Here is a 26,426-nt window from a genome sequence, read left to right as displayed (position 1 = left end):
ATGGCAAGTATCGTTCACTCATTGGCATATAGGTTAGGGAAAACCATTTTTTCCATTGCATCTTGCATACTAGCCTCCGTTCAGTAATACATTAGCCATAGGGTCGACCCCATCGTGTCTTGGTTAGCAAACCATGTTCACTCGCCGATTTTTAAATCATGATGCGATGGTAGAGCCATCCTTTACATGGGCATCTTAGTTAGAACCTCACTGACATTGATTTCCCATGCTGCTATACTGAGTAGGCTCGGGAGTCCTCTTTAGTTCCGCCATGACTTGTGCGTTGAAGACACATTCTCTTTTCTTCTGCACTGATTTTTGGCCTTATACCCTAGAGGCTCCTTTGTGTTGAGTTGTATTGCTGCATTGCATTTTGACTATTTGCACCTTTTGGCCTTGAGCCGGCTTCACTTGGACTTGTGTTTAAGCCACTTATTTGACCATGTCTTCTGCAAAATCAACCATGCAATCACTTAGCTTCTGCAACTTGACACATCCTTTGACCCGTGGAAAGAACATCCCTTTGAGTGTCCTTGACCAGTTTCACCTCCCTGCATTGAGCATAGGAATGTTCCCATCCCAGGAACTAGATCATCTATTTCTCTGACACTCGTTCTTTCCACTGTACTATAGCATTCTTTTATTCTTTTTCTAGCTTAAAGAAAAAGACAAAAAAGTTATATATTCCAAAAAGAGCGGGAACGGGACAACATTTCCATATTTTGTTGGCAGCTAGAGTTAGTCATGTCACCCTTGAAAAAATCACTCAAAATAAAGTCTCTCCTCCATTTTGGGCAGGATTTAGTTTGACATAGGTACGCCTTAACCTTGTTATTGAGTCAGTACTCCTTCGATTGGTCATCTCTTCCAATCATATGGAGACTTTTCTCATGCCTCTTGCATGATGAACTTATACAGAGTTATTATATGCTACCATAAAGTCATCATTGAGTTGTGCTTTTGTTCAAGGGAAGTAAGCCTGAGTCAGCCTCTCTATGGTGTCTCCTGACCTATTTTTCAGTCAACCATCCTTGGGTGTCAGTGTCATGTTTTTCATCACATCAGTTATATTGGTCCTTTGCTCATGCCAGTTTGAGAAGGTTTCGTTGACTTCTTTCTGGCGGGTCTTGTCCTTATCGACGACGATATATTGCCCTGAGGGCAGGCCTAGAGCCACACCCTTGCCCTATTTTCATTTTTGATAGGTCACCTTGTGCTCAACATTGATCAGTATCATGGGTCTTTGACTGAGTGGTTTCCCTTGTGTTCGACATCATCTTTCATTATGACACATTGGGATTCGTGCAATGCCTTGGTTTCCATTTGACCCTATTGGTGGATTCCTCGCCTCTGTGTCAACTTTCATTATTGGTTGGTTTAGAGGGTTTCTTTCATGCGCTAGCTACATCTTGTGTACGTCGGAAATGTGCTTCGATTGGATTACTACATCCTTTTCGTCTGATTCTTTTTACATTATTTGCTTACGGGTTACACTCGTGCTAGATTGATGAAGGATGCCTTAATGCCTTCCTTCTAGCAGATCTTTTCCTATCGACTACAACTCATTTGCTCTGGGACAAAGATCTAGAGTCCATTTGGTAGTACCTTGGGGTTTGCAGTCATTAGTGGCAGATTCCTTCACTATCGACAGTGGGAAACCATCATTGTCCCCTGATTGATAGATTCTTCCAAGTGTTCGACTTCAACTCATTTATTTGCACTTGTTAGATTGTACTAGGTACCTTTACTCTCATTTTCATTATCAGTGAGTAGTATCGCGTTTGTTAATGGTATACATCAATGACCGGTAATCAAACGATTTCTCACGTGGTCGACCTCAGATCATTTATTCCCATTGTGTAGAAATGTATCGTGATGATCAATGAAGATCTAGAGTTTCATTAGCATGTTTTTGTTCACTTGTCAGTTGCTCCTGTTGCTGCTAGTTGACACCATCCATCGTATATGTTGCAGTTCTTCACAATGACATCTTATATGCTGGCATCTAAGTTGCGATGTAGTATCATTTTATTCCATCGTGTTCATTTGGTACTATTGAGATCGATTTTTGACATCAGTGATCAGCTTCATCCTTCAGCATCATTGATTGTCTTCTTATATGTGATATTCAGACATGTACTTTTTCGATCATGATCAGATGATCCATTATGTACTTTCAGTTCTTTGTACTTGTATACATATTGGATCCGCTTGTACTTGATATGCGGACATGCTTTACTTTCTCTGAGCATGGGTATGCCCGCCTCAGACAACATTTTCTTTCTGATCTCTTTTTGATGGCTTGGCAGGCTGAATTCTGGTGAAGTCCTTCTCAGTTTCGACAAGATTCTTTCCATACACTTAATACATTTCGGCCATCATGTACCCCTTCTGACCTCATATATTAGGGGGCATCTGTTATAGCACCATTTATCACCCTTGGTATTTGTGATGCTTGGTTTATGGCCTAGGGCAACCCCTCCTTCCAGACTTGGTCCAAATATATTAAAAACAGTGTTTTATTCCCTGTACGCTACTTTGCCTTGAGATAAAAGCATGTACACCCGGGTTAGTCAATACCCAACCTGCGTATATTTGTTAAAACACTTAAAAAAATAAAAATTTCCTTAATTATGGGCGGAGTTCATGGGTTTTACCTATTGATTACCTCCTATTTCCTGTGGCCCAACTGCATCCCAATTAAAAAACTAATTGGGAGAAGTATAAATAGACTTCTATGGGAAGGCCTAAAGAAGAGAAGAGATAGAGTTATTATACTGAGATTATCCTTGACTGAGTCTGATGAATCCCTGTGCCTCATGCACTTCCCCAAGCTTCAGGAAACCCTTGTTTCCTTTATTATAGATATTCTCCCTCTTGCTTGAGATATCATGGTGTTGGTTCGAATTAAATGATTTTCAGGTCTGAAGAACATCGGGAGTTGCAGAGGGTCTGAACCCTATGGGACCTACTTAAACGAAGGAAATCCGGGTATGGTCACTCTTACATAGTTTGTTTATATAAGCATTTTGCCTGAGTTGTATGAGTGTTTCTTGTTGTAGTCTGCTTCTGCTCTGTTGGGGTTCTAACCGAAAGCTCTAGGGTACTTATTCCCATAACACCTAGTAGACTATCTTTAAAGACATTTTGTCTACATGTACATTGTTCAAAAGAGCATGAAAATTTATTTGTTAGATAACCCTCTTAGAGATCTTTTTAAGGGTATATAGAACTTATTTTAACTCCCCAAGAATGAAGAAAAACATTTGTTTGCATTGTTAGAGTCTAGTCATGGTTCTAAATTGTTAATAGATACCTAACCATCTAGGGGGTCAAGCTGGGTGGATGTTGTTTGATTGGTTGGATGGGCGGACGATCAAATTAATTTGGGCCTTCATTGCTTATTTTGGCATCTAGGGTGCAGAACGAGAAACAAACAATACATAGCAAAAGTTTGTCAGAAACCAAATTTCCAACGCCAAACTAGAGGTGGACTCCAGTGCAATGTAGCAACACACTTGGCGCCAGATGATAGAGATACGTGGTAGGATGGTGATGTGTTACCTTATGGTCATGACAAATGGTAGGTGGATTTGACATTTTTGGGTGTTGAAGTAGCCCTTTTTTGAGTGACATGTGGTAGAGAGTGACATGGTGGTGATGTGGTAGATAGTGATGTGGCAGTGATGTGTCATGACACATGGTAGAGAAGTGACGTGGTATATGACATGGAATGTGATGTGTTAGGGCCTTGAGATTCATGCCACAAGGCTATTTTACAAGGGTTCATATTTTTAATGAAATTTGATGTTTGTTGTATTTTTTGAGTCTGGAGGCAAAAAGGCCATTTGACATCTAGAGGGCAATTCGAGCAAGAAGTTTGTAGGTATAGAACAAGAAAAATCTTAGATCAACGAATCTAGGACACAACAAAAGAATTATCTAGCATCCGACCTAGTGGTTGAGAAACATTGTTGCGAAGAGGAGTAGAGACATGGATACCAGACCTCATGGATCCATAACCTTGCACAAGACAAAAACATTATATTGCCATTTGGCCATGTGGAGTTGTATGCATTGACACAAAGGAGAGGGGACCAGATCCCCGGATCCCTAAATCAAGGTGGCAAGGTAGGTCGTCTTCCCATCTGACCATGAGGCAATGTAATGTTGTTGCAAAGAGATACAAGACTAGAGCCTCAAATCCCTAAATTTATATGGTCATGTGGACATTCAGGCCTAGACCAATTTTAGGAACATGTTAATGATCATGACCTTAAGAAAATAAAGATAATCAGATTGTTAGAAAAATCATTATAATAAAGAAACACTGGATTGCAACGGTCTATGACTAAGCACATATGAAGCTTAATCCCTTAATTTTGGCTCATGCTCATATGCACAAGGGAGCTAAAAATCACGGGGTATGGTTTGGACATTTGGTGGTATCAGGTGCCAAATTTCAGTTGATTGTTGAAGCAATTAAAGTTTGCTGGTGGGGAAATATGAAGATGTTTCACTTATAAATAGGAGGATTGATTGAAGCATGATGTGTATAAATATGAGAATGAAACAATGTGAGTATGAAGAGGCTTGAATTCTCATATGGTGAAGGTGAAAAGACTAATATAGTCAGATGAAGAATTTCCATGGGTAAAAACCCGTGGTAAAGTAGGTTGTAAACTATAAATATAAAGAAAAACAACAAACTAATGAAGGGGTATATACAAATGAAAAGAGAGTAAGACAAAGCTATTGTGTGTAAGAAGAAAAAATGCATATTTGAGGTAGAGAAAAAGAGTTGTAGATAATCTGAGAGCAGAACGACCCAACATGAGCCTAAGGAAAGAGATGAAAAAAGGAGACAAAGTCTACATATGTGATTTAGTGAAATATTGTTAGCTTGAGTATCTCTGAGATGCAACTGAATATCTAGCTAAGTTGGAGTTGAAGCAGAAATCAAATAAGTATGAGGATTGAAGAGGGAAAAAATCCTGCATATATGAGTTTGAAAATTGATGAAAGAGGGATATACTAGGCGGACTGGGTTGGTGCCTACACACAAGGGGATAGGAGTATCCTTCAGGTACATTCCTATAAAATTTAGAGAGTTGGTGCTTCCTTTAGGTCGGTGCTTGTAAAGAAAGGGGGTTGACACCTCTTGCAAGTGGGTGCTTGCAAATCAGGGGATGGGTGTCTCCTTCTTGTTGGTGCCAGCAAATTTGATTTAATAATAGGTTAGAACCTAAATCAATATTTTGACATAAGTTTTGTGGTTTTATCCCTTCATGGGTTTCCATGTATATCTAGTGTTCTTATGTGTTGCTTATTTGGTTGTTTGTTGAATGGCTTGAATTAATTTATACTGTTAATAATTGTTAAATTTTTCCATTATATTGATTCACCCCTCAAGTATAATCACATTTCTAACAAAACTTTGTAGAATAAACAACTTAAACTTGTGATTCTTAAAAATCTCTACCAAATTTTAGGAAAAATTGATTAGAAAAAGTACCGAAAAGGGTCATTTTGTCTATTAGTTAAACCGTGCGTATTTTAGTATACAAAACATTAAATGATCTATTAAGTAGAATTTGAGCGGATCTAATAATTGAGAACATGTGTTCCCTCTTAATGGGCTATGGGTTCAATTCTAGAGGGTTAGAGTTTATAGAACTCAACAAGCTATATCTATCCTAGAAAGAAAGGGATCTCATACAACAATTTGATCTCATGTCTTAAATTAGATTATTATTATTAATCAATTTTATTAATTTTTAATATATACCTTATTACAAAGTGTTTAATATCATATATACCTAAAAATATATATTGAATCTGAAAACATATTAAATATTTTATTGCTAAATAAGTATATTAATTATTTTATTACAAGATAAAGATCATTTACCAATTTGATTAATTACTAATATATACCTTATATTAAAACATCACACACACACACACACACACAAATTCAGGAAATTTTATTCATTTATAAAAGAGTTGTGGTTAGAGCACACAAGTGAGGTACACATGGATGATGCATCAAAGCTAGAATTGCATATATGTGATATCAATTAAATAAATATTACTTTTGAGACATGATATTCAAAACATTCATGCTTCTAAAGTTCCCACACTTTCCCAAAATTACATATTAAAAAATCCATAACCAACAAAGAAAATATTATTGATAAAATAAGTCCTATTACAAAATGCACCAAAACCTTACATATTCTAAAAACTCATTACTTAAATTTTTAGAGGTAGAATAGTTGATAGAGGTTGGGAATCTCCATAGGTGTATGTTCATTCAAAGCAGAATAGAGGGGAGTACCATTCGTGATACCCAACGTCTCATAAACACTTCACAAAAAGTTACCCATAATATAATTAAGGAGTTTTGAAGCCACAACTCCCAATACATCAACCCTACACTTTAGATGCAAGTGAAACTCTTTGCATAATGCACTCAAATCTTCCCCATGTTGACATAAATAATTGTGTGTAGCCTACAATTAAGTTGAAATCCATAGCCCTTGTCAACTAGAGCCTGCTATAAGGGGAAGAAGTGAAAATTGGTTTCACTTCCCACCTTAAGATATAATCACCTACTATCAACTCCTTTTCCTGTATACTTAGGCTGCATATGAGGGATCCATAAACCTGAGCTTTCACCATTACATGAGCTATTAACTATGTATAATTAGTCCCACCCATGATTCATGTGATGTGACTGCAATGAATACTTCCTAAGGTGGCACAAACATAAACCATGATGAAGAGTGCATACTTATGGCATGATCTACTTCCTCCATGTGAATTTAACTCCTCCGTCATGCCCTTGATGATTTTTAGTGAGGTGACACTTGGAGGTATAATGATCATATGGGATATATTGTGTGACGTGTTTCTTATTAAAATTAAAATGCCACTTTTATCTTAATTAAATAAACAAATTGGCTTGGGAATAATCCAATGGGTTATTACTTCTTTGAGCATGGAACCATTCTATTTGAAAATCCATATTATCAACCAAAGATCAAATTCCAATGAGAATTGTTTCCATTCTTATACCATTTTCCGAATTTCCTAGCTGCAAGTGTCTGAGAATGATAAGTGAATCACCTATGATGGTGATGTGTTTGGGATGAAGAGAGAGATAAAATAATGCATTGTAGAAGTGCATAGGTTTTTTTTCTAGATTATTTGCAATGACCCCTAACTTCTAAGCAATTTTTCATTCAATTGTTCCTTCAGGGTGAAATATTGAGCCCCCACTCCCCAACCCTAGCACTTGCTTCCCCTAGATTTCCTTTCGACGCACTGTTGGAAAAGAGAATATAAGAGTCATTTGAAGTCCACCATTTAAAGAAATCCTTAAAATTTAATTGAACTTGTAACCATGATTTGGATGGAGTAGTAAGAGAAACCACAAAGGATGAAATATTCAAATTATTTCAGTGTGACAACCATGCTTGCTCAAAACTATCCAAGGAATAATCATGAATGAGAGAGGTTATGGGAGAAAAACTTGAATTGGAAGAGAAGGGATTTATTTGCTACCCTCTCATGAAGAGGAACATATTGGCTGAATATATCTTTGTTGCATGCTAACCAGATCTTCCAATTCGAGAACTTGTGGACTACAAACCAAATTTTCTTGAAATTTGGATTACCACTGAAGGAACCTCTATAATGATGATGCTAATTTACAAGCATATCTCTCTAATTTCTTGGAGGGGTGACTCTGTGGAACAAGTTTTTAAAATAGAAATTCTAGAGTTTCTTATAATACTGATAGCCTAAAAATATGTGTTTTACAAATTTCAAAGATTCAAGACATAACACATACCTTGAGGACACCATTTATGCCTCTTTTTAGAAGATTCTTTGCTCTCAAATGTTTATCATGAGCTAACATACAACTGAAAACGCTAACTTTGGGGGGGGAATCGTTGAGCCAAACTTTTTTCTAGAGGATACCTTCTGGTGGAGTGGCCATTTGTGACAACCAATAATTGTATCCCTTTTTTATTGTGTAATTTTGAGATCCTAGCATTGACTGCTTTTCATCTTTGTAGATTTGGGAGCGGAACCTAGCAATATGGATTCTAGAGTGGCTGCTGTTGGGAGTAAATTAATTGGCATTTCACCTAGATGCCAACTACTCCATACACCATGAGAATCCGATGTTGATATACTAGTCAACAATTTCATCCCTTAGCTATCAAGCCACTGTTTGAGTGGATCGAGGTGGAATTTTCCAATAAAGGAGAATTCCCCATGATACTATTTGACCATATTTTCACTTCCATTCCCAAGATTTTAAGAAAGGTTTTCTTGGATAACTAGCGAGGGCTACTTTGATGATATGTTAAATTGGAGAGCCATGTGTTTTAGTGATTTATACTATAAACATCTTTGATGAGATCCTTTGAAGTATCTTTTGATTAATACTTGCTTCCACCATTTTGAATCATTAGTGATCATGCATCAAAGAATTTTATCCCCCGTTTCTATATTGACCATATGTGGATCTTTTATTCCCAGGCACTCTGATGTGGGAAAGGCTCTTATAACTACCCATTTTACAATATGAAATTTCTTTTGGGATGATTTTCCCCCTTCCCATAAGGATTTATGAAGTTTTGTGGAAATTTGGGATTTAATTCTAAAAGGGGCCAAAGGTGAAGAGAACTAGAAAATGGGTAGAGTTGATAAAACTACTTTCAATAAAATCAATCTTCCTACTAGGGTTAGCCTTTGTGATCCCAAAGCATTCACCTTGATTTTTATTTTGGAAATAAACCTGAACTAGTGAGAAGAAGATAGAGAGTGCAAGCTAATGGGAATTCCAAGATATCTGAAAGAGTCCCATTCTTCTTTAAAAGAGAAAGAAATAAACCTTGCAATAGAGCATAACGTTTGTTTACTTACATTATAACCATAGATGCGAGATTTGTGATTGTTGGTTTTTTCCTTGCAAGTCTCTGAGAAAATATTCCAACACCTTCCTGGATATGGTAGCCATGGTGATTAAATCTCTTCCCAATAATATTATGTCTTCTAAAAACTAGGAGTGAGTAACTCTTTTGACTCCTCAAACAATCTTTATTCATGGGATGTACCTAACAATGAATTTTTGATTATGATATATAAAAGAGGGGATAGGGGGCATCCTTTCCTTAGTACCCTTTTTGCAAATAAGAATGAATAAGGTCCACCATTAACTAAAGGATGGATCTATGGGGAGTTGATACATGCTTTGATTCACTTGATAAATTGAAAGCAAAAGTCAAATTTGCTTATAACTCAAAAAAGGAACAAGTAGTTCACTCGATCCAAGGAGTTAGCCATATCAATTTTAATTTACATACCTTTGTGTCCTCTAGACTTGCTAGAATGAATAATCTCTTAAATAATCACAATATTGTCCAGAATTGGCATGTTTGATAGAAATCCTCTTTGATTTTTTGATATGATTTTGGAAAGAAGGGGCTTTAATCGATTAGAAATGATTTTTGAAAGAATACTGTTGGATACATCAACAAGAGAAACAAACTTGAATCTAGAGAATGAAGAGGGCTTTGATTCTTTAGGGATTAGAGCTAGAAATGTGGAATTTATGGATCCTCCCATTCTGTAAGATTTATGGACATACTTCAACATTTTTATTGAGTCAAATTTTATGATATTCCAATAGGATGTATAAAAGTTGACGATGAAGCCATATTGGACTAGAGGTTTTTCCATTACAAGACTCCATATTACTTCTTTGACCTCTTTTTCTTCAATTTCTCACATAAGAAGGTGATTATCTTCGTGGGTTATTAATCCTAGAATGTGTTGAAGCATCTTTGTCATATCCTCTAGATATGGAAATATTGGTGTCGAGTCCATTTCTTCAAAATGATGATATAGTTCCTATTTTATTTTAGTGTAATTAGTTAAATTTTGACCTTCAAAAGATTTTATTGAGACTACATTATTTTTCCACTCGTGAAGTTTTTCTTGCTTGTGGAAATAAGAGGTACTTTTTGCCTCTACTGTTAGCCATAAAATTCTTTATTTCACCCTTCGTTAGACTTCATTTTTTTGGATGGCTTGTTGATATGAATGATATGCTTCTTTTTCCTATTGAAAGAGTTGTGGGGAAATTTGGTTTTGATCTATCTGGGTGAGAATGCCTTCCAATTTTTCTTTGCACAATGTCATTTCTTGCTCAGGGGTAATATAAGAGTTTTTTGCCCAAGTTTTCAGGGTTGATTTGGAAAACTTTATTTTTGTTCCCAAATAAAAGTTGGTGAGCATTTGACCTAGGTATTCCAACCCTACTTTAGAGCATCCATCACTTCCTCTTCATTGAGTGAAAGAGGGTTAAAATATTAAGGGGAAGGTGTTAAATTTCATACTGCTCTATGTTGTTTCAATTACTTTAGCCCAATTCAATTCTTCAATTAATAATCTTTTCAATAACAATTAATATTTCCAATCATCAAAAGTAATTGAAGATAGAACAATAAATGCAATGACAAAGGAGACAATCAAAACATCAACAAGAGACACCATATTTGATCAAAGACCAAGGAAAAACCCTTTGAAAATTATTCTTCTATTAGATTGTTATAAAATGTTCAACAAAGAGTATAATGAGCCCAATACAAAATGATCCAACAAAATTATCCCAACAATATTCATAAATATGTTCCCAACATCAATATAGACTAGAGACAACTTTTCTTGTATGTGGTCAACTGTGGTCAAATGTCAAATTTAGCCCTAGAGTTCAAGTGCACAGGGGAAGAAGGATGTGTACAGCTAAGAGCTTCCAACCACATCCCTGAACATACAAGCCTATAATTACAGTTGAAAATTGATTTTGACGAGCCTGTGGTTGTGACCCCGTATTTTCAGACTTGTACAAACCACTTTCCTTGACCCAACCTTAGACCTGTGTGAAATAATCAATGAAGAAGAGAAGAATATGATGCTTGGTGATGTCCAAATGAGCTTGAGGTCACTTGTATTTATAGGCTTCCAAGGGTGACCAATTTCCTGTTAGGGTCAACTTGTCCAAATGTGCATATGTGGGCTTTTCTTCATAAGTACACTTTCCCTTGTCCAAATTGAGTGCTTCAATAGTCAAAATTGGTCTTATTGAAAAGAGGAATCTAGTCCCATGGTTGGAATTTGTCACTGAGCTTCCAAATTAACACTCCCTCTCATCTAGGGAGAAATTCCAACTACATCATGTAATAATCATATGTCATCACATCATGTCCCATCTCTGCTCAAATCTATCTGCTAAAACATTCTCAAATCTAAAGAAGAAGAATCATCAGGGAGCATTAGCTACCACCCACTATAACACTTGAGAGAAAATCTCAATCCGAAACAATATCAGGGAGCAAATCTCCACCTGAAACTACTTTGGGGAGCACATCTCAACGCGAAATCTCAAGAGGGAGCTAAACATCTTCAACTCCATATCGAGAAAGGGGTGATTTATTGGATAAAATCTCAACCCATCTTATTTCTTACTAATCTTCCCAACAATGACCCTCAAGAGTCACGTGGTAGAAAAGCTGCATCATAATTAGCTTGGGTTGTACACCCCCAAGTACACTCTCAACCTGTTGGCCAAACGAGGAGCAGTAATCCCAACAAGCCTAGCTTGTGGGTATGATGCCAAATGGGGTATACTCTGCAAACACCAAGATAGGGTAGAAACATCTCCAACCCTATGGGTAACATATAGGGGAGCAACATCTACGACCATGTTTTCTAGAGAATCCTCAACCCCAGGAGCCCTCCATCTCAATTCCTCACCCTGGGAGCTCAAGCAGGGGGGAAGAATTGGCTCAATTTTCTCGATAAGTGATGCCCCTTATAAGGAGGGGTCACATTCATTAGTCCAAGCTACTCTATGAAGACTAAGAACTTCCCTTTCAGTAAAGCTTTGGTGAGAATATCTATAATCTGCTCAACTGTCGAATTATGTTGGAGTTTAATGACTCCTCTCTGCACCATGTCTCGAATGTAATGATATCAAATATCAATGTGCTTGGACTTATCATGAAATACAAGATTCTATATGAGACGGATCCCACACTTGATGTCACAATATATCACTGTATTATCTAGGACTTGCTCAAATAGCTCTCCAAAGAGCTTCCTCCACTAGACTACTTCACAATTAGCCATGCTAGCGACAATGTAATCTGCCTTTGCCGTACTCAATGATATGGACTTATGCTTCATGCTCCTCCAAGATATCATGGCAGATCCAAGGCTAAAACAACATTCATACATACTTTTCCTATTGATAACATTTTTTGCCTAGTCAACATCGATATATCCATGAAGTCAAATATCTCTAGCATAATATCTCAGACCAAGGGTGATCGTCCCATGAAAATATCTCAAAATGTGTTTGGCAACGATCCAATATGCATGGAGAGGGTCGATCATGAATTGACTCAACGTGTTCACTACACAACTTATGTATGGATGGGTGTTCATTAAGAACATTAAAACCCCAATCAACTATATATACTCGAATGGATTCGCCAAATTGGGTCCTGCAGCTTCTCCACATAACTTCTTGAAATTCATTTTGTTAGGTCCCTATAATACTAGTGATTCCCCCATTACTATTGTCATTGTAGCCCTTATTGTTATTATTGTGCCCCTATTGTCCCCATATTATTATTAGTGTGCCGAATAGAAACCCACTATTGTTATTGTTGTGCCCTTATGTTATTACTGTTATGTTGGCTTGATTATATTGTGATCCCTTAGACTCCTATATATAGAAGGGAGGTTTAGTCATTTGTATCATCCAAGAATTGTTCATTTGTGTAATGTAAAGGAGGTTTCCCCCTCGAAGAGGCTGAATTATAAAGCGTTGATCTATCTTTTCTATCTTTTTGTGAGTTGGTTTCATAACATTTGGTATCAGAGCTTTGGATTCTAGGGTTTCACTGCTTCAAATAGGCCATCATGGAATTTTCACTATAACTTTTTTCTGCGACGTTTCAGAAGCTAAAAAAATTCCCATTTGAGCCGAAATCATTCTGAACTTCGAGTCTGAATTTCAGAGCTTGTCTAGCTATATTTTCAGAGATATGATCTGAGGAAGTTAGGGTTTTTGCAGACTCCTGAATTATATTCCAAACAAGTGACTTGGGGAAAATCGTCATAACTTTTGTTTTGAGCATCAGATTGAAATTTCGTAAGAAGTTTCAGAAAGAGGATGGCCTTTAGTTTTTTGTATATCAGTTTCAGGTACTAAGCTCAAAAGGTGACACGTGGCACTTCGTACAAGTTCGCTCTACTGAACTAGTCTATAATCAGGTCATTGTGGGAGATTTGGCATAACTCTTCCTTGGATAATCCAATCTTGATCAGACTTGTGGGGTTGGAAAGAGGACTCAAAGGGCTACTGCAGGACATGATTCCAGATATTTGTGATCTGCAGTTACAGAGATACAACAGATTCAATATCGATCTCTTACAAAGTGAAAAAAAGAGCTGTAGTTTTTTTTTTTTTTTTTGCCTAGGATTGGTTTGAAAAATTAGTTTGAAGGAATTCAAAGGGAATAATGAAGAATTAATATAATTAATTGATGCCCCGAAGAAAGAAAATGGAAACACCTAGTAAGCAACCTAAAATATCTAGCATGACTCGTGAAGAAGAGGAAGAAATGCAACATGATATATCAAAATTACAAGACCAAGTAAAACAAATTTCACTCTCACAAAAGGTAACTGAAGCCAAGATGAATGGCATGCAAGCTAATATGAATGGTGTGCAAGTTAAGATGGATGGTGTGGAAGCTAAGATGGATGGCATGGAAGATAATATGAATGGCATGGACGCTAAGATGGAAGAATTGAAGATAAATTTGAATAAGTTCCTACGACAAATGGTTACTAATGGTGAAAGGGTAGTAAAGGAAACTCATGATGAGAACAAAAGAAATGTTAATCATGATTTCATAGACTCTAATGTTGGATTGAAGACCCACCATGTTTCAAAAATTGATATGAGGAAGTTTGATGGCAAGGATCCCAGAACATGGATACTACAGATGGAGCAATTTTTCGATCTCCATAATGTGCAAAACACACAAAAGGTACGTATTGCAACTTTATATTTGGAACTAGATCAGTTTGTATGGTATCGATGGATTTGCTCTCGTAAACAAATTATCACTTGGGAAATTTTTACGGAAGAAATGTTAGCACATTATGAGGATTCAATTGATAAATCTCAAACAAAAGGGTTCAATGATGGATCACATTGAGGACTTCCAAAAATTGAACATAAGGGTAAAATATATTCCAGAGGAGCATAGGATTGATGTGTTCATGGGGACTTTAAAGGATAATATCCAACATGAGGTTCGCCTTTGGGAACTTGATTCATTGGAGAAGGCATTCAGGTTACCAAAAAAATGGAAAGCAAAATTATGGCAACCATGAAGCCTACCACTCACAACTATAAAGATGGAAGTGTTGTTGCCCCTAGCCTTCCACAACCTACAAGGTTGACACCACAAAAATTGGAAGAAAAAAGAGGAAAAGGGCTTTGTTACATTGTGATAGAAAATACACTAAAGGTCATAAGTGTGCTGAGAAGAAATTATTCTACATAAATTGTGAAGAGGAGGAAGAAAAGGAACAAGAAATGTCAAAAGAAGAGGATATACTCCAGGAACAAACCCTAGATAAAGAAGAAATGAATATGATCATATCTTTTAATGCATTGGTTGGAATTACCATTCCTCAAACCATCAAGATAGAAGGACATATCAAGAAGAAAAAGGTAATAGTGTTGATTGATTTGGGAAGTACCCATAATTTTGTTCATTGTAAGATAGCCAAGGAATTGAATTGCTTCATATATCCAGCACTAGAGTGTCAAGTGATGGTTGCAAGTGGAGGAACCATAAATTGCTTTGGAAAGTGCCATAATATCAAGCTATCCATGGGATTATATGTATTGAATAACCCAATTCCTTCCATTACAATGGGTGGTGCTGATGTTGTACTAGGAGTCCAATGGCTACAATCCTTGGGTACAATAGCTTTTAAATTTCAAGAACTTTTCATGAGATTTTGTGTGGAAGGAAAGGAAGTTGAATTAAGGGGTATTGCATGGAAACCAGGAAAGATAATCAACTCTAACGATATGATAAAGCTTCTAAAGAAGGAACAATGAGGTGTAATTGCACAATTATGTTCGCTAGAGGTTCCCACATCGAAATCATCTATTTCTCTAGATCTCCAAAAAGCCTTAGACAATCATTCCAAGGTATTTGAGAATCCCAATGGTCTCCCACCTATTCGTGATCATGATCATGCTATTCATTTGATTCTAGGAAGTGTTCCTCCAAACATCAGGCTATACATATATCCCTATGCCCAAAAGAGTGAAATTGAACGTATGGTTGCAGAAATGCTAGAGGCTATTATAATTTAGCCTATTCAAAGTTATTTCTTTGCTCAAGTAGTATTGGTGCACAAGAAGGATGGATCATAGCGCATGTGTCCGGATTATAGGGAGCTCAACAAGCTCACTATTAAATATAAATTTCCCATTCCTATCATTGATGAATTATTGGATGAATTGCATGGATAAATTTACTTCACCAAGTTGGATCTTCGTTCAGGATATCATCAAATTAGAATGAAGACTAAAGACATTTCGAAAACAACATTTAGAACTCATGAGGGTCATTATGAATTTTTGGTCATGCCTTTTGGCCTTACTAATGCACCTTCTACATTTCAAGGTTTGATGAATTGCATTTTCAAACCCTTATTTAGAAAATTTTTGTTAATATTTCTTGATGATATACTAATCTACAACAAGTCTTGGAAGGATCATGTTCAACATGTTGACAGGGTGCTCAAACTATTGGAGGAGAAACAATTATATGCAAAAATCTCCAAATGTTTCTTTGGAGTACAAGAGGTGGAATATCTGGGTCATATTGTATCTCATGGAGGTGTTAAGGTAGACCCTAGCAAAATTAAAGCCACTAAGGAATGGAAAATCCCCACATCCATAAAGCATTTGCTAGGATTTCTCGGGTTGATAGGGTATTATCATAAGAATAATGGGAGAATAGCAACACCTATAACAACATTATTGAAGAAAGATGCATTTTCATGGACTCCAGAAGCAACAAAGGCCTTCAAACATCTTAAAGAGGCAATGTGCCAAGCACCGGTCTTAGCTATGCCAGACTTCACAAAAACCTTTATTGTGGAATGTGATGCTTCAAGAAATGGAATTAGTGTTGTTTTAATGCAAGATGAAAGAATCATTGCTTTCGAAAGTCGTCCAATCAAAGGAAAGTATTTACACAAAGCTATTTATGAGAAGGAAATGTTGGCAATACTACATGCAATTAAGAAATGGCGACCCTACCTAATGGGAAGACACTTCAAGGTAAAAACGGATCATGATAGCCTTAAATACTTTTTAGAACAAATATTATCCTCTAAAGAGCAACAAAAATGGGTCACAAAGATGTTGGGTTATGACTTTGAAATCATCTACAAAAAAGTGAAGCAAAATGTTGTGGCAAATGCACTCCCAAGAAAGGATGAGGAAGTGGAAGCATTGTTGTGCGCCATTTCTATTATCCAACTAGATTGGATAAACGAAGCAAGGGATGAATGGAAGAATGACGAAGAATTGTGGGCACTCATTCAAAAGGTACAACAAGATCCCAGTACATCTGATACATTTAGTTGGAAAAATGATTCATTATGGTACAAAGATCGCTTATACCTATGTAAGAATTCCCAACTCAAACAAAAGATTCTTATGTAATTTCACACTTCTCCCTTAGGAGGGAACTTAGGATTTTTAAAAACTTACCACAGGGTTAAGAAGGAATTTTTTTGGGATGTCCTTAAATCGGATATTCAAAAGTTTGTGGCGGAATTTTTGGTTTGCCAACAAAATAAAGTTGAAACAATTAAGACCCCAGGTCTATTACAACCTCTATCAATTCCAATCCAACGTTGGGAGGAGGTTTCAATGGATTTTATCACAGGTTTACTCGAGTCCGAAGGAAAGAGTGTCATCATGGTGGTAATTGATAGACTTACCAAGTATGCACACTTTTGTGCATTATCGCATCCATTTAAAGCGAGTACAGTTTCTACTGCATTTATAGAAACAATTCAAAAGCTACATGGAAACCCAAAGATTATTGTAAGTGACAGAGACCCAATTTTCACTGGAAATTTTTGGACATAATTATTTTCTTGTCTCGGTACTTAGTTAGCTCATAGCTCATCTTATCATCCTCAATCTGATGGGCAACCTGAGATAGTAAACAAACGTTTGGAAGGATATCTTCGTTGCTTTGTATCTGATAAACATACACAATGGGTCAAATGGTTGCCTCTGGCTGAATGGTGGTATAACACTTCCTTCCATACTGCAGCAAAAATGACCCCATTTATGACACTTTATGGATATCATCCACCATCCATCACATCATATTTAAGAGAAAATTCTAAGGTTCAACCAATGGAACATCACATCGAGCATCAACAACAAGTTCTCCAACTCTTAAAGGATAACCTCACATTGGCGCAGAATAGAATGAAACAACAGGTAGATCAACATCGTAGTGAAAGAAGTTTTGATGTAGGTGACTAGGTATTCCTACGGTGACAACCATATAAACAAATGTCCCTCAAGCAAGCTAATAAGGATAATAAATTATCACCAAAGTATTAAGGTCCGTAGAAGGTGTTGCAAAAGATTGGTACTATGGCATACAAATTGGAGCTTCCTGCAGCTTCCTGAGTGCACCTAGTTTTCCATGTTTCATGTTTAAAGAAGGTTATAGGTGAAAAGCTACCAGTTCAAAAAATATTGCCAGAACTTGATAGGAAGGAAAAATCATATTAGAACTGGAAGCAGTCACAGAAGCAAGAACTCAACAGCTACGAAATCGATCACTTTTAGAGTATCTCATCAAGTGGAAGAACTTATCCGCTGAAGATTCCACATGGGAGGATGATAATTTTATACAGAAGCATCTAGAACTACTCAAGCGTTGAGGACAATGCTTTTTGGAAGGAGAGGGGCATGTTAGGTCCCTATAATACTAGTGATTCCCCCATTACTATTGTCATTGTAGCCCTTATTGTTATTATTGTGCCCCTATTGTCCCCATATTTTTATTAGTGTGCCCCATAGAAACCCACTATTGTTATTATTGTGCCCTTATGTTATTATTGTTATGTCGGCTTGATTATATTGTGACCCCTTAGACTCCTATATATAGAAGGGAGGTTTAGTCATTTGTATCATCCAAGAATTGTTCATTTGTGTAATGTAAAGGAGGTTGCCCCCTCGAAGAGGCTAAATTCTAAGGCGTTGATCTATCTTTTCTATCTTTTTGTGAGCTGGTTTCATAACACATTTCCATTGGTGTGGGAAGGGACTTGCATTTTGTCATTCCAAATCTCTCCAATAGCTTCATAACATATTTTCCTTGTGAAAGGAAAATATCATCGGGCCTTTGCCACACCTCAAGGATCAGAACTTAGTGCATGAGTCCAAGGTCCTTCATCTCGAATTCAGAGGCTATCTCCCTCTTACATTCGATCATCAGCGACTCACTACTTGTCAAGAATAGATCATCAACATATAAAACCAAAATCAATGACATACCTTGGACTACCTTGAAGTAGAGGTTGGGATCAACAATGGATTAACATTGCTTCTTGTGAATCCCATCTTCACCAGATAACTGTCTATGTGGGCATACCATGCTTTGGGGGTTTGTTTTAAGTCATACAATGCTTTCTTCAACCTGCAAACATGTGTATTTCGATCCTCTATTTCAAATCTCCATGGCTGCTCAACGCACACTTCTTCTTGTAACATGCCATGGAGGAATGTTTTATTCACGTCCATCTGATGAAGGGTACATCCTTGACTTGCGACAAGAGAAACTATCGAACAAATGGTTGTATTTTGAGCCACAAGTGAAAATATACCATCATAATATTCTCCCTCTTTCTAGGAGAATCCTCGGGCCACAAACCTTGTTTTATATTTTTCGATGCTACCATCAACTCCATGTTTGATCTTGAATAACCACTTTGAAGTCACCACCAATTTTACCTTTGTTCCTGACACGACGTCCCATGCGTCATTCTTCATTATTGATTCATATTCTTTGGACATAACTCCTTCCAAACTTGTTCTTTCACAACATCTTCAAAGGTGGGAGGTTCGACTTGAATCATAGTGGTCATAGTTGCAACATATCCATGGTATTTTCATGGCTTCTTGCTTTCTCTAAATGATCTTCGAATGGGAACCTATCTCTCATCATCCTATAATATGTCATGAAGCTAAAGTGGCCTCTTCCTGGTAGGAGTATCATATGGAGGAGGATTTAGGGGATCCACGGATTCCATGGGATCATCATCATTGTCTCTCTCAAATTCAGGCACAAAATGACCATCCAAAATATCCATATCATCATTCTTCTTCTCAAGAGGAGGAGGCAAAGGAAGACTTTCCCAAGGGCAACATCTTCATCGAACATTACATCTGTGCTAATTTCAACCTTCCTTTGACCAGGAATATATATTCTAAAAGCTTTAAAATTTTCTCAATATCCAACAAATGTACCTTTTCTTCGTGTGGCTTCCAATTTGTTTCTTTTATCCTTTGGCACATGGAAATATACAGGGCATCCAAAGATACGTAAATGGCCCGTTGATCTAGATTGTCATTAATGTCAATATGGAAATATTCTAGGATACCAAATGATGATATGAAGCCAAGGAGCAAAGGCATCAGGGAAGCCATTAGAGGAGATGAGTTAAGAAAAGAGGAACATATCAGAGCAGAGAATATTGGAAGTTGTCAGACTAGGAGAATTATATTGGAGCTGAGGTATGGAGGAGGGCTGTGGAGTCATATTGGATGGCGTTAAGAGATGAATGAGGGAGATGAGTTTTCATTCTAGTGGAAAAGGAACCCAGAGGAGATTCGTGGAGCCATCGATGGTAGAAGATCTACGGTCATCGGAAGCGAATCAATTCAGGGCGTTAACCAAGACAAAGGGCGGATTTAAAGCTATAAGCGGGATTTTGGGTGGATGAAAAATGGTAAGTGGTATTTAGAGGAGAGCGCCCGATTCCATTCAATGGTTGACATGTAGCAACTAGAGGAGAGAGAAAAACCACTCATTTCGGGTGGGTAACTCTCGTGCAAGTAGTCCACCCGAAATCGCTGTAGACCGTCGGATTTTGGGGGTTGAAATCTATGGTGGAGAATGAACCCGATAAAGTTAAACCTCGGGAATTGTGTCTGAGTGGGTTACGTCATCACCATTGTAATACGCCCTAATTCTATATCGCATCCGCTGTATCAAAGGTTATGCATCGCAAATTATAAAGGAATGGTACACTGTAAACTGCAATTGCAATATGTATATACGGACCTGACAAAATTATTAAAAATAGTTTATAATCATATCGCATCCAGTAGGCGAAATCGTCAATCGGCCATCGGCGATGTTATAAGCACGATGTATAAAAGACCTCCAGAAACTTGTGATTGCGATTGAGATAGTGACATGGCTAGTGGGACCACCCATTATATATTTATAACTATGTTAATGGGGCATCGACTAGGTTGCAGTTGCGATTGTGGGATTATTAATGTATATTGTATGAATATTAAAAAAAAAAAGGGCCTCTCTGATATTTTCTTTAATATGCAACATTATTGTAATTCGACCTCTCTTCCACATTAATGTGTCCCGTGAGTATTGATGGATTTGAAGAGACAGAGGAAGCCAAAGAGTGAGCGCAGAGGAAGCTGAAAGATCAAGCGAGTGTTGAGGAAGCCGAAGAGCCAGTGGAGAAAGGAAGCCAAAGGTCAGGGGTATTAGGAATATAAAATAGAGAACAAGGACAATCTTGAGGTGTGTGGACTGTGAGAAACAGAGGAAGCCGAAGTTCAAGCAGAGGTGGAAAAAGCAGGAGAACAAAAGTATATCACAGGCCTAGCAGGGTTGGGAGCAGAGAACTACAACAAAACCGATTCAGACAGTTTATAGTAAAGGGTTGGAGCCCGTGGGGTTGGAGCCTCAGAACTGGAAGGATTGTTGTCCTTGGGGTTGGTGCCTCAGAACTAGAAGGATTGGTGTCCTAGGAGTTGGTGCTCCTAAATCCAAGGTTCGTGCCTTGGAAAAATAGAGTTGGTGCTCTGGAGGTTGGAGCCTCACAAATATCCAAGTTGGTGCTTTTCAATAGATTGGAATCATATATATTTGTATCTATTTTATTGCACAGATTATATTAATAAAAGCATTTATTTATGCTATCCATTTTTGTGTTTCATATATAAATGATTTTACTGGTAAAAATAACAATTGAAAAGAAACACTGGTTCACCCCCCCCTCAGTATTTCCAACAATTGGTATCATAGCGGGCTTCTTCATATTAGCCTAATAGCTTGAAGAAGGATTCGTAGTCATGATGAGAAATCACGAAGTGTCAGGAAGACCTCCTCTATTCGACGACACTAATTTTGGTTTTTGGAAAAAGAGAATGACCTACTACTTAATGTCCCTTGGACCTGAAGTTTGGCATTCGATTTTAATGAGTACGCAACTCCTTCCACTCTTCCAACAGATCAAGACGAGAGGAAAGCCTACGTTGCAAATGCAAAAGCCTTAAACTCCATCACTAGTGGAATCACTTATTCCAAATTTACAAAAGTCATGAATTGTAACTCTGCCAAAGAAATATGGGATAAGCTAATAAGCTTATATGATGGGGACTCCAAAATAAAAAAGGCAAGGCTTCAAACTCATAGAAGGCATTTTGAAAGTCTGAAAATGGATGATGAAGAAGATATTGCATCATACTTTCTTCGAGTAGTTGAAGTGGTCAACTCTCTTAAAGGATTGGAAGAAAACATTGAAGAAAGTACCATTGTTCAAAAGGTCTTAAGATCTCTCCCAGACAGATTTGACTCCAAAATAAGTGCCATAGAAGAAATAAAGGATCTAGATACTCTCAAGATGGATGAACTCCATGGAATCCTCATTGCCTATGAGATGAGAAAAGGATGCCCAAGTTCCAAAGATGCAACATTCAAGGCCTCAAAATCAAAAAAGGGGAAAGAAAGGAATGTCAGTAGTGATGACTCCGATGTTGAATCTGAATTGGCGCAATTTGTACGAAGGCTGAAGAAAGGATCTAAGCTAAAAGGTAAGTACCCTCTTATTTGTTTCAAATGTGGAAAAATAGGTCATTATGCTGCAAAATGTCCTCATAAGCATGATAGTGATGATGAAGAAAATTCTCAAAGGATGGTATACAAAAAGAAAGGGTTCAATAAGAAGAATCTCTTCTCTAAGCAAGATGAGTCTGATAAAGATGAATTTGTAGTCATCAAATGGAAATCAAATAACGAGTTCTCTCACCGAAAAGGAGGAAATGAATAATCAGATGAAGAAAGTGACCATGCTGAAAGCCAAGAAACATTATTCATGGGATTCACAAATGATGATGACTCAGGGCTAGAAGGAAATGTAGATGAATTGTTAATGAGTGCCATTGAAGAAAATGAGAAATTATGAAATAAAATCATCTCTCTCAAGGTAGAAAACGAGGAAACAAAAAGAAGGGAAGATCTCTTGAAAAATAAGCTAAAAGAAAAAGAAGAAGTTTGTGAAGAACGTGAAGCTGAAATAGTTTCTCTGAGGAAGGAATTGAAGCAAGTCAAAAGGAGTTGGGAAAGCTCTCAAATACTTGACACTATCCTAAATAATCAAAAACCTCAACATGACAAATCTGGAATAGGTTTTAAAGGAGAATCATCAAGTACTAAGAATAATGCTAAAAGCTATGCCAACGTACTTTCCAGCTACCCAAAAGAAGAAAGATCATTTCATCAAAGGTTCATCCCAGATCCAAAGAATGAAGCGGGAGTAATTCCAAGGAAGAATGTTGATTCAAATCATGGCTATTACAACAGGTACAAAACCATCTTTTTTGGGCATTGTTTCTATTGTAAAAACTTTGGTCACCAAGCTAGACAGTGCATGGCTCGTAAGAATGAAACACCAAAACTGAAGGATCAAACAAACAAACCATATGGCCCCAAAGGGAAAAGACAAATCAAGACCTACAACTCTTTTGATCCCTTGGCCAAATTTGATCTGATTTGCTCATTATGCAATAATAATGGACACTATGAACAAAATTGCCCACTCAAAAGAGGAAAAGCAAGAAGTGAGAATCCCAACACGGATAAATGTGGCCTAGCTCTATGTGCTCAAAATGATGAAAATCATTGGTTTGTGGATAGTGGGCGCTCCAGACACATGACAGGGGACAAAAGGAAGTTTGTCTCATTGAACAAAAAGGAAGGAAATGTGTCCTTTAGAAGTGGATCTGCCAAGATTTCCGGAAAAGGAACTGTTACTCTTATTAATGGAAAAGGAAAAGCTCAAAATGATTTGTTAGTTAACGGGCTTAAGCACGACCTTCTTAGTGTTAGCCAAATCTGTGATCAAGGGAATAATGTTGTCTTTAGCACCAAAGACTGTGAAATAAAGAACTCTTCCTCAAGGGAACTTGTGGCGAAAGGGGTTAGAACACCAGACAACATCTACTTTCTGAACAAAATTCAAGAAGATAAATGTTACTTAAGTCAAACAGATGAAAGTTGGTTGTGGCACAAGCGACTTGGACATACAAGCTTCGATAACTTGATCAATATCAATAAGATTAAAGCAGTACGAGACATCCCAAAGTTATTTCAACCAAATCAAGGAATACGTGGTCCATGTCAACATGGAAAGCAAACTAGAACCAACGATAAGACCAAGGAGTTTTCTACATCAAAGCCTTTGGAGATCATCCATGCTGATTTATGTGGACCAACTAGAACTCTAGCACTCCAAGGAGAAAGGTACTTTGCTTTATTTGTTGATGACTATACTAGAATGATGTGAATATATTTTATAAAATATAAATTTGAAGAATTTGAGTGCTTTAAGAATCTTAAAGCTCTTATAGAAAATGAAAAGGACTCAAGGATTAAGTGTCTCAGAACAGATAGAGGAGGAGAATTCACATCAAAATAATTTGATGAATTCTGCAAAGTACATGGAATTGAAAGAGAACTCTCAGCTGCCAGAACACCCAAGAAAAATGGGGTAGTTGAAAGAAGAAACTAAACAGTTCAAGAAATGGCAAGAACAATGTTAATAGCAGCTGACTTGCAACCAAAATTCTGGAGAGAAGCAGTGGGGACAGCTGTGCATACATTGAACCGAACTCAATTAAGACCAAATTATGAAAAGACTCCTTATGAATTATGGAAAGGAAGACATTCTTCAGTAAAATACTTCAAGATTTTTGGAAGTAAGTGCTTCATAAAAATCAATGATGGCTCACCAAGAAAATTTGATTCTCGGGTTGACGAAGGGATCTTCCTTGGGTATTCTACATGAAGCAAAGCCTATAAGTGCTACAATAATCAACTACGGAAAATAGAGGAAAGCATTGATGTCAAAATTTGATGAAGATCTTCCAGATAAATAAATTGAAGAACATGAAGTTGATCCTCTCATTGAAGAAGAAGAACCTAAAAAATAAGAAATAAATCAAGAAGAATCCGAGGAAAAAGAACCACCTCAAACCCCGTCAAAGATGAAGTTTCTCCAAAAATATCATCTAGAAGAGCAGATTATTGGCAATATAGATGAAGGGATGCAAACCCGAAGAAGGATGACAAGTACACCAAAGAAAAACGACATTGCTCTTCTATCCATGATAGAACTAGAAACATTTACTCAAGCAAATAAGGATCCTCATTGGGTAAAAGCCGTGGAAGAAGAAATGTCTTAAATTGAGAATAATGAGACATGGGAGTTGGTACCTCGTCCAAAGGACAAAAACATAATAGGAACCAAATGGGTATTCAAAAACAAAATGAATGAATATGGACAAATCATCAGAAACAAGGCAAGGCTTGTTTGTAAAGGCTATTCACAAATTGAAGGAATTGACTTTGAAGAAACATTTTCACCAGTAGCTCGTGTGGAAGCTATCAGGATGTTCTTGGCATTTGCTTGCTCAAAAGGATTCAAAATCTATCAAATGGATGTAAAATCAACATTTCTGAATGGGGAACTCAAGGAAGAAGTCTACATGGAGCAACCAGAAGGGTTTAATCTAACAGAAGGAAAAGACTTTGTTTGTAAGTTGAAAAAGGCATTATATGGTTTGAAACAAGCTCCTAGAGCTTGGTACACAAGATTGGATCACTATCTACAACAACAAGGCTTCAAGAAGGGGGTGGCAGGAAGTAATCTCTACATAAAGACGAATGAGGATAAGTTACTAGTCACACTTGTTTATGTTGATGATCTGAATTTTGCTAGCAATAATGATGAGATGAGCCATGAATTTTCTCAAAACACATCAAAAGAGTTCGAGATGTCGATGATAGGAGAGTTATCTCACTTCCTTGGATTGCAAGTATCTCAAACCATGGCAGGCTTGTTTATATCTCAAGCCAAATATCTTAAAGACATGCTTAACAGATATGGAATGGAAGACTGTGCACCCATGAGCACACCTATGACAACAAATTGCAAATTGACAAAAAATGATGACTCCCCTCTGGTAGATGCACCTCATTATAGGTCAATAATTGGAGCCCTTTTGTACTTAACTGCTACGAGACCTGACATTATGCAAGCAGTAGGAATGGTGGGAAGATTTCAATCAACGCCTAAACAATCCCATTTGTTGGCTGTGAAAAGGTTTCTCAGATACCTAAAAGGAACTCATGATCTCGGTCTTTGGTACCTTAAGAGCTCAACTCTGACTGTGATTGCATACACCGATGCTGATTGGGCCGGAAGTGTCGATGATCGAAAAAGTACTAGTGGAAATGAATTCTTCTTGGGAGACTGTTTAGTATCCTGGCTCAATAAAAAATAGACATCCATATCACTATCTATGCTAAAGTCGAGTATATAGCTGCCATAGATTGTTGCACTCAAATACTATGGATGAAGGAAGCTCTAAAAGATGTCAACATAGGTACAAATCAACCAATTACCATCTATTGTGATAACACAAGTGAGATTAGCCTCAGCAAAAATTTAGTGATGCACTCAAAGACCAAACATATACCAATCAAGTATCATTTCATTCATGAACAAGTAGCTGAAAAAAACATCATCTTGGAATATATCAATACTAAGGAGCAGATAGCTAATATTTTCACAAAACCTCTTCCTCGAGAAGCATTTGAACATCTTTGTCAAAAGATGGGAGTTATCTCTTTAGCATCACTTAAGTTGATTCATAAAGATGTTGCAGGACA

Source organism: Pinus tabuliformis, chromosome 2_1 (genome assembly GCF_031772625.1).
Source record: "Pinus tabuliformis cultivar Carrire ecotype Pingquan chromosome 2_1, CPIR1, whole genome shotgun sequence".
In the NCBI taxonomy this organism is placed as follows: Eukaryota; Viridiplantae; Streptophyta; class Pinopsida; order Pinales; family Pinaceae; genus Pinus; species Pinus tabuliformis.
The sequence above is the reverse complement of the archived record's forward strand: the minus strand, read 5'-3'. Positions refer to the sequence as shown.